This window comes from Panthera pardus, unplaced genomic scaffold (assembly GCF_024362965.1).
Source record: "Panthera pardus isolate Hobbes unplaced genomic scaffold, ASM2436296v1 HiC_scaffold_16, whole genome shotgun sequence".
NCBI lineage: Eukaryota > Metazoa > Chordata > Mammalia > Carnivora > Felidae > Panthera > Panthera pardus.
The window spans coordinates 84,118,789-84,129,438 of NW_026526721.1; the positions used below are offsets into that span (position 1 = coordinate 84,118,789).

Genomic DNA, 10,650 nt, shown 5'->3' on the forward strand with positions numbered 1-10,650 from the left:
AGGCTGACAGCAGTGGTACCCAATCAGCCCAAGGATTGCAGCCTCCATGCTCTGTATAGCTGTCTCCTTGTCTCCTGCTGGAGCAGTGCTCAAAGGTCCAATGGAGCACCATTTCTTTCATGCAATAATAATACATACGTTAATATTTTTTATCGGGGCATAATCGACATAAAACATTTAGTTTCAGGTGTACAGCACAATGATTCAATATTTGTAAATTTCGTAAAATGATTACTGCAATGAGTTCAGTTAACATCTGTCATCATACAAAGTGCCAAAACTTTTTTTCTCATGAAGAGAACTTTTAAGATTTATTCTCTCAGCAATTTTCCAGTATGCAATACAGTACTGTTAACTATAGTCACCATGCTGTGCATTAGATCCCCAGGATTTATTTATTTTATAACAGGAAGTTTTTACCTTTTAGCCTCCTACACACATTTTTGTCTACCTGCCCTTCCTCCCAATCTCTGGCAACCACCAGTCTGTTCTCTCCAAGTTACATTTTTTGTTTTTGTATTTTTTAGATTTCACATATGAGCGACATCACATGGTATGTGTCTTTTTCTGTTTGACTTATTTCACTTAGTAAAATGCCTTCAAGGCCCATCCATGTTGTTGCAAATTTCATTCTTTTTTATGGTTAAGTAACAGTCTATCATGTATCTATGATATGTGTATATGTCACATCTTCTTCATCCGTTCATCTATCAGTGGATGCCTAGGTTGTTTCCATCTACTGGCTATTATAATTAATGCTTCAATGAACATGGGATGCATATATTTTTTCAAGTCAATGTTTTTCTTTTCTTTGGATAAATACCTAGAAATGGAGTTGTTGGATCATAAGGTAGTTCTCTTTTTCATTTCTGAGGAACTTCCATACTGTTTTCTGTAGTGGCAGATCCAATTTACATTCCACCAACAGTGCACAGGATACGTTAATATTTAAAAATAAATAAATAAATAAATATCATTTCTGATTCTACAGAGGAGAAAGCTGAACTGAATAGGGTTATGTTACTTGCCCAAATTTGGAGCCAATAATTACAACAAGCAGGATTTGAACCCCAAAGCTTGCAGAGTTGTTCAACAGTGTGTGTACCAGGCCTATTTTTGATATTTTTCCATGGCTGGTCATGCCCCCTGCAAGACAAAGGGTGATTCTTGGGAGGAAAGGGTATCTTCTAGAGAACTTTCTTCCAAGGGCACAGGAGACCAGGAGCTCCTTGAAAGATGCAATTTTACCTTATTCTTATTTTTCCTTTGTGTGTGTGGCCCAGCACCTAGCCCAATAAAAGCTGGTCCCTCTATATTCATCAAAATAGGTAAACAGGTACATTTTAATATACCTTTATACAGGTACATTTAATATACCTCTTGTTTCCTTAATTTTAGTACCTGAGTTAGTGATGGCTAACTTCCATGGAGTACTTGCTAATTGCTTTACAGGCAGTACCTGTAATGGGCTAAATGTGCCCTCCATCTCCACCAAACTAATCCATATGTTGAAGCCCTAATCCTTTCCCTTTTTTTTGTTTCAACTTTGAGGGCATTTTTTTCATTTTAAATTTTAGTTAGTTAATATACAGTGCAATATTGGTTTCAGGAGTAGAACTCAGCAATTCATCACTTACATGCAACACCAGTGCTCATCCCAACAAGTGCCCTCCTCAATGCCCATCACCCATCTAGTCCACCTCCCACCCACCTCCCTCCATCAACCTCAGTTTGTTCTCTACTGATAAGAGTCTCTTGTGGTTTGTTTCCCTTTATTCTCTTTCCCACCCTTTCCCATATGTTCATTTGTTTTGTTTCTTAAATTCCACACATGATTGAAATCATATGGTATTTGTCTTTCTCTGATTGATTTATTTCTATTAGCATAATACATTCTAGCTCCATCCACGTTGTTGCAAATGGCAAGATTTCATTCTTTCTGATGGCTGAGTAATATTCCATTGTGTGTACACACACACACACGCACACACACACACATACACACATATGTATATATATGTGTGTGTGTGTGTGTGTATATATATATATATATATATGTACAAACACATCTTCTTTATCCATTCATCAGTCAATGGACATTTTGCCTCTCTCTATGGTTTGGCTATTGTTGATAACGCTGTTATAAACATTGGGGCACATGTACCCGTTTGCACCTGTATTTTTGTATCCTTTGGGTAAATACCGAGTAGTTCAATTGCTGGATCGTACAGTAGTTCTATTTTTAGTTTTTTTGAGCAACCTCCATACTGCTCTCCAGAGTGGCTGCACCAGTCTGCATTCCCACCAACAGTGCAAAAACAATACTGGAGGCATCACAATTCAAGATTTCAAGCTATACTACAGCTTTGCGCAGTGGCAGTATCATAGCCAATGAGGTTTATCTGAGGCGCGATTATTGCTAATTGAAAACAAGCTATACTACAAAGCGGTGGTCATCAAGACAGTGTAGTACTGGTACAAAAACAGATACATAGACCAGTGGAAGAGAATAGAAAACCCAAAAATGGACCCACAACTATATGGTCAACTAATTTTGACAAAGCTGGAAAGAATATCCAACAGAAAAAAGACAGTACTATCAACAAATGGTGTTGAGAAAACTGGACCACAACATGCAACAGAATGAAACTGGATCACTTTCTTACACCATACACAAAAATAAATTCAAAATGGATGAAAGACCTAAATATGAGACAGGAAACTACCAAAATCCTAGAGGAGAACACAGGCTGCAACCTCTTTGACCTTGCCCGTAGCAACTTCTTACTAGACATGTCACCGAAGGCAAGGGAAACAAAAGCAAACGTGAACTATTGGGACTTCATCAAAATAAAAAGCTTCTCTACCCTTAGGAATGGGAGAAGATATCTGCAAATGACATATCTGATAAAGAGTTAGTATCCAAGAACTTACCTCACTCAACACCCAAAAACCAAACAACTCAGTTAAGAAATGAACAGAAGACATAAATAGACATTTTCCAAAGATGACTTTGAGATGGCTAACAGACACATGAAAAGATGCTCAACATCACTGAGCATCAGGGAAATGCAAATCAAAACCATGATGAGATACCACCTCCCACCTGTCAGAATGGCTAAAATTAACAACACAGGACACAACAGGTATTGGTGAGAATATGGAGAAAGGGCAGGGGGATCTCTAGCCCTAATCCTCTTGTGATGGTATACAAGGTGGTGCTTTTTGGAGGCAGTTAGAGTTAGATGAGGTCATGAAGGTGGGGTCTTCATGACGGGTAGTACCTTTATAAGAAAACACCAGAGAATTTGCTCTTGCTCTGTCTCTACCATGTGAGGACACAGGAGGAAGACAGCTGTCTGCAAACCAGGACAAGGGCTCTGATCAGGAGCCTAAGTGCCTGGCACCTTGATCTTAGACTTCCCGGGCTCCAAAACTATGAGAAATAAATTCCTGCTGCTTAAGACACTCAGTCTATAGTATTATGTTATGGCAACCCAACTTAAGACAGTACCTATGTGGGGCGCCTGGGTGGCTCAGTCGGTTGAGCATCCGACTTCGGCTCAGGTCATGATCTCACAGTTCGTGGGTTCGAACCCTGGATCTGTGCTGACCTCTTGCTCAGAGCCTGGAGACTGCTTCAGATTCTGTGTCTCCTTCTCTCTCTGCCCCTCCGCCTCTCACGCTTTGTCTCACTATTTCTCAAAAAATAAATAAATGTAAAAAAAAAAAAAGACAGTACCCTATGAGCTGACACTGAGGTACAGAGAGCTTAGCAACTTCCTCAAAGTCACACAGCTGGGATTTGGAACAGGCTAGTCTGACTCCCCGAGGGAATGGTTGTTCGCTGTGCTAACCTGTTTCTCTACCTTCTGAGGTTTGAAGGGGCACTGAAATATAAAGCAACATCCTGTTGCAGAAATATTTGAGTAAACGAAGGTCATGAAAAGTGTCAGTTACAAGTGGAATATAAATTAAGGTATAAAAATATGACAAATAATGCTGCGAAAGGTAGGTCACAGGCAGACCTGGAGACCTTGTCTTGATTCACGCACAGGCATTGATGCCACCATTTTCCATTCCCCTTTCCTAATTCTGATCATCAATTTTGGAAGATTACTGTAGGGTAAGTGCTGCTTCCAAGAAACTGCTGATTCGGAGACATGGACAAGAACTCTGCCTACCAAAATGTCTTGCCTTGTCACCATCTGGTCATGGAGGACTAGTGACCAAATCACAGACTTGAAATTTAGTATCTCTGAATGACATGTCCATTCACCCATTTGCCTTGTTTTGTGTTTTTTGGGGGGGGGGGGGAGCTATGATGTATATCACAGATTGCTTATTTTCAAAATAAGAAATAATAGTGGGATTCTGCCTCAAGGAAACTGCCAAGATCATCTCACAGAAATGACTGAAATTGACATGCAGTTGCAGAGTCCTTTAGTTACTAAAGAATGAGTGACAGAAGCACTTTCAGGTGGAAGGTGTCCAGGGTTAGACCTGGTCTCTCACACTCCACTCTGCCACTTCCCAGCCTTGTGACTTGGGGCAAGTCGCCTAATCTGCACATGTGCCTCAATTTCCTTGCATATAAACTGGGAATATGAAAACCTGTCCTTTGAGCATTGTCATGAGGTTTAAATGAGATAACCTGTATCTGGCACATACCAATGCACAAATAGCTTTGCAACGGCTGTTTTGTTTTTTAACTAGACAAAGACAAATCTTCCCCATTGACATATTTTTCTATAGGAAAACAACAGTATATGCTTTTAACATAAATCTACATCTGACTTTTGTATGATAATGGATAGGATAAGGCACCAGAAATCTTTTAGAATTTTTTTTTTAGGTGAGCTCTATTAGTCTGCATTAAAGAAGCAAAAACCTTTCTCTACAGACTGAGAAGGAAAAGACAGGGGAAAAAAAAACTGGCCAGTTTAAACAATGAGGGATATATTTTTTTTTGTCAGTATCTTAAAGAGGCTTTTCTTATACAAACAGGAGTATTTGCTGGTCAGTACCCAGATTTTTTTTTCTTTTGATGTATATTAAAAAAATTAAAAGGAATATTCTTAGAAAGACATCTGTGCCTGGGGTGACTCACATTTGATCAATCCCTGTGAACCGAGCTTTTCAGGGGATGTGCAATTATTTGCTCAGTTAGGCTTAAACTTTTTATTTATCTAATCACCCCCCTGTAATGCTTTGATCTGAACTTCCAAGGCCTATTTTTCAACCACTTTAGCTACATATTTTAAGTCTTATGGTCTAATCAACCCCAGCCCGTAAAACATGCAATGTCCTGTTTAATGCATCCTATTAGGAAATCAGCTGCCACATGGATTTTGAAATCTCCCACTTTGTGACTGGGTGAGCTGTTTGGAAGTGTCATTAATGTCATTATTCTGGGAGAGCAGGAGAGAACCGGCAGCCAACTGTACCCTCTGCATCCCGGCTGCTTCTCTCTGCTAACTCTTGCCGAGTGACTCAGAGATGAATCACCGATTTCTGCAGGTGTATGCTTGGGAGTCCTGGAAGCCTTCCACAGCCCAGCGGGGGCACATGTTTGCTTCATTAGTTCATGGGGTTACTCAGTACTTCCAGCTAACTTAGTTTGATTGTACAATAATGTAAAAAAAAATATACTGTGTGTGTCTATTTGAGTGTGTGTTTATATGCCACAAATACACTGCAACTTAGAAATTGAAAAGTAAAACCTGTCACTGAGTGATTAGAAAGTGTGCTGACTTAAAATCTTTGGAAAGAAAAATAATTCCTATGTATGTCATTTTTTATTGCACCACATACTTTTGGTAATGGTATTCTTCCTTTTCCTATCTCCTTGATTGGGCCATGTAGGGGACAAGGACCTATCAAGACCTGATGAATTACCAGACTGTAATTTCTTTCTCAGCCTAGAAGCTTTTTTATTTGAGTATCTTCAGACACTTTAGCCTGTCAGAGACTTTTTCTTTTTAAAGAGAGAACACTCAATTTTTTTCTATGGAAACAAAAATGTAAATATAAATATAAAGACAAATATAATCTTTACTTTGTTAACCTCTGAACAAACCTTACTTTTATATGGGAGCAGTGCCTAATGAAGATAACAGCCATCAATTAAATATAGAAACAAGGTTGAAGAATACTGTGATAAAACCACAATGCATAAATTCACCAAACACCAATGGTCTTTAATCATGATCTACGACACAACATAGTACACAATGGTAATAGCTAACGTTTGATTCCTTCCCATGTCCTAACACCAATTAAAATGCTTTACATATACTAATTCTTTTACTTCTCAGAACAACCCTGTGATATTGATACTATTATTGTCCTCATTTTATAGGCTAGAAACACTAGGCTAAGGCTTAAGAAACTTGCCTAAGTTCTCACACAGATAAAGGATGAAGCCAGGGGATACCTAGGTGGCTCAGTCAGTTAAGCTTCTGACTCCTGATTTCAGCTGGGGTCATGATCTCAGGATCCGTGGGTTCGAGCCCTATGTCAGGGTCTGCCCTGACAGCTCTGAGCCTGCTTGGGATTCTCTGTCTCTTTCTCTCTCTGCTCCTCCCCTGCTTGCGTTCTCTCACACTCACCCCAACCCAGCCCCCGGAAAATATACAATACAATACAATACAGGATGAAACCAGAATTTAAAATAATAAAAACAAAAAAACAAAGAGTATTTGCAGCTCTAAATCCCTTCCTTGCCTCTCAGCTGGGTAGATTGATGCCATGTCTAATCACAACCAAGCAGAAATCTGGGTTTTATCTTCTGGAGAGGTACCTGAACTATAGGATACCAGGCACATACTCCAACCCTAACATTAACTGTAACCCTAAATCATAAACCTGAAACACCTAACCCCTAATGCTAATTCTAACCCTAATCTTAAGCCTAACCTTCTGTAGAGCTCTCTGAACTGCAGTACACAAGGCACATATCCTCACCCTGACCCTAGTCCTGCCCCTTACCCTTTCCCTAACCCTAACCCCAACCCAAACCCTAATCTTAAAGATGTAGTAACATTTCTATACATATACACATGTATATATAGGAATATTACTCAGCCATTTAAAGTATGAAATCTTGGCATTTGTAGTGAAATGGTTGGAGTCAGAGTATTATGTTAAGTGAAATATGTTATTCAGAGAAACGCAAATACCACATGATTTCACTCATATGTGGAATTTAAGAAACAAAACAAATGAGCAAAGAGACAAAAAAGAGACAGAGAGGCAAACCATGAAACAGACTCTTAACTCTAGAGAACAAACTGATGGTAGCCAAAGGGAGGTGGGTGGGGGGATGGGTGAAATAGGTAATGGAGACAAAGGAGGGCACTTGTGATGAGCACAGGGTGATGTATGGAAGTGTTGAATCACCATATTATACAGCTGAAACTAATATTACACTGTATGATAACCGGAATATAAAAGTTTAAAAAATAAAAAATGAAAAATAAAAATAAAACCAGCCAATCAGCCTCCAGAACCTGCATTGCAAAACTGTGCTATTATGGTCTAATGACAGGTTTTTAAACAAACACTGCAGAATCTTTATATCCAAATGGATCCTGCCCACTCCAGAGTTGTCACCTATGTATACTCTAGGTTATTCCAAATGTTGCCATGGTTCAACAAATCTACATCTTTCTCTCAAAAAAAATTTTTTTTAATTTTCCTCTAAGCCTATGGCTGGTTGTTCAAATATTACCAGTAAAACATTTACTCTAACCTCAGATTTGAGTTTTGGAAACAGTCAAAAGAAATTCAGAAGCAGGTTGGCGAAGAGAGGAGGAATCAAGTTTGGTAAGGAGGTTATTAGTTAAACTGTCTCTAAAGATAATTTTCAAATGGAGGTTCTAAAGTTCCAAACACATTTTGTATAGTGGCAACATCATTAAAACACACTTGTAGAGGCGTCTGGGTGGCTCAGTCAGTTAAGTGGCATCTGACTCTTGATTTTGACTCAGGTTATGATATCACAGTTCTGAGACTAAGCCCTGAGCCAGACTCCATGCTGAACATGGAGACTCCTTAAGATTCTCTTTCTTCTTCTCCCTCTGCCCCTCCCCTCCCTACCATGATCTCTCTCTCTCTAAAATAAAATAAAATAAAATAAAATAAAATAAAATAAAATAAAACTTGCAAAGATCATTCTAAAGAGCATTAGATAGATGGAGAGCAGTAGCATAAATGTGTCTGATACTGTATTCATTCTCTAAACATGTGACACCACACTATTAGGTCATGATTCAGTAGCTGCTACTTGGTCACATGACCTGTCATAAGCCCTTTTGATTCTTTTCTGTGTACAAATTTATATATACATATATAAATTTTATATAAATATATATAATTAACTCTCTCTATATATAAAACTATATGTCACTATCCTGGCAAGAAAGTGACAGCCAATCAAAATGGATAAATAAAGGATAATATACAAGGTTACTTTCTTGCTTGCTTAACTCCTGCTGATGCCCCATTGACTAAACCCCACATGAATCTAGGCAGCAAAGAATCTGTCTGTTGTCCTATAGAGATCACCTTTCTGGGGCACAGGACATGATGAGAGAAGTCCCAGAAGGGCAAAGCACAGGGACCAATTGTACCCAGGGGGCTGTCTCCAAATATGGTTGGCAAAAATCCAAATTTTCTCTTTATTCTCAAGCCTGTTTTCCATCTGGATCATACTTTCCTAGAAGAGAGGAACGGGAACATGGTAAACATGTTTCATATACAGATTATTTCTTGGTTGCTAAACTGGCCTGGGGAATGGAAAGAGAAGAAGAATCTGTGCTTTATTGAGTGCTGCTATGTGCCAGGTAGTTAACTTACATTAAAAAAAAAAGACTCATTATAGGAAGATAACGTTGCTTTACTTATGTGGTCTTCCCCCCCAAAATCTATAACTACAGTCTAATTATGAGAAAAACATCAGACAGATATCTCTTGAGGAACAATCTATAAAATATCTAAGCTGTCTTCAAAATATGCTCAAAACTCTCAAGGTCTTCAAATACAAGGAAGTCTTGAGAAACTATCCAAGTTTCCTGGAAGAGAAAAAGGACAAAACAATGGAAATCCCCATAAAGGATGGACTTCAGCTCATAATGACATCACTAATTGTGACAACTGTAGCATACAATGTAAGATGTTAATAACAGGGGAAATCGGGTACAGAGCATATGGGAACTCTCTGTACTATCTTCACAGCTTTTCTGTAAATCTAAAGCTACTCTAAAATAAAAGTTGTATTAAAAAAGAAGAAAAAGTCCTAGTGCTTCACTTTACTTGGAGCGTAAGAATGAGGATGAGGAGGAACAAGGGGAAGGGGGAGGAGGAGGAGGAGGGAAAAGAGGACAAGGCGGAGGAAAAGGTAGAGGAGGAGGAGGAGGAAAGACTCCATTTCTTGGTTCTTTCCCTCATGGCCATTATGCTGCACAGCCAGCATTGTAGCAGTCAGGGGGTCCTGCCACTTCCTGACTAGACACCTTAAGCAAATGCTTAAATGTTTTCACCTTATGATGTGAAGTATTATATTAGATTACTGACCCTTAAATTTTCTGAGACCATAGGGCCTTAGAATTTAATATGAAGGACACCAATAATATTTCTCTTCAAAAGTCATCTCCCCTTCTAAAAAGACAAAAAAAAAAAAAAAAAAAAAAGGAAGCGGTGTATGCATGATTAAGAAAAAAAAAGGACTGGGACACTTGGGTGGCTCAGCTGATTAAGCAACTGACTCTTGATCTCTGCTCAGGTCATGATCTCCATTTGTGAGATGGAGTCCGCATCAGTCTTTGCACAGACAGTGCAGAGCCTGCTTGGAATTCTCTTTCCCTCTCTCTCTGCCCCTCCCCTGCTCGTGCATGGGCTCTCTCTCTCTCTCTCTGTCTCAAAAGTAAATAAATAAGCTAAAATAAAGGCACTTAAGCAAGTATTGCAGCAATGAAAAATTAACATATATCTGATTTTAATAACAGAAATAATAAATTCTATTCTAAGAAATAATAAATTCTACTCCTAAATATTTACTAGAAGAGTGTTTTCTGTCTTCTTCTGATGCCAAACACTCGCCTCCCTAAAACATATATGTACATCAACATACACTATACCATGAATCACATACTATGACGTGTGTACCCGTGGGGTATAGGAGAGCCACCTTTTGGTGTACAGGCCTCTGGTTCACCATCAGAGCCCAAACGTCCTGTGAAGGGGCATTTTATTTTACTTTGCATTGAGCCTGAGTCTCTCCCGGGACTGAGAAACACTTGCTTGGAAGGTCCAAGGCAGAGGGAGTGCCTAGTACCTGCCAAGCCTGCCTGCACAAGGCAAAGTTCCTGATAGACAAGCAGGCTCTGCAATGCTCCCCTGGGTCAGTCTGAAATTTTTGTAGTACCGTTAACACCATCCCAGACTGCCCACCTTGCTCTGTCTTGTATGTGGCACTGTGTGCGGGGCCCTGTCTCACTTCGGACTGGCGGAAGGGGCAGTACAGCACTGGCAAGGAGGCTTGGCTTTGTCCCATTGCAGGAAAGCCCACCTTCTCCTCACGGAGCACAAGTGAGCACAGAAGAGAAGCAGCAGGTGGAGTGAGAAGTGTGAGGACTTTGCAGCCTGCAG

The 10,650-nt window shown here is 39.5% G+C and overlaps 1 pseudogene; it reads left to right on the top strand.

Moving 5' to 3' along the window:
• Positions 1-2,362: 2,362 nt before the first annotated feature.
• On the top strand, positions 2,363-2,443 carry LOC128777560 (U4 spliceosomal RNA; annotated as a pseudogene).
• The last annotated feature ends 8,207 nt before the right edge of the window (positions 2,444-10,650 follow it).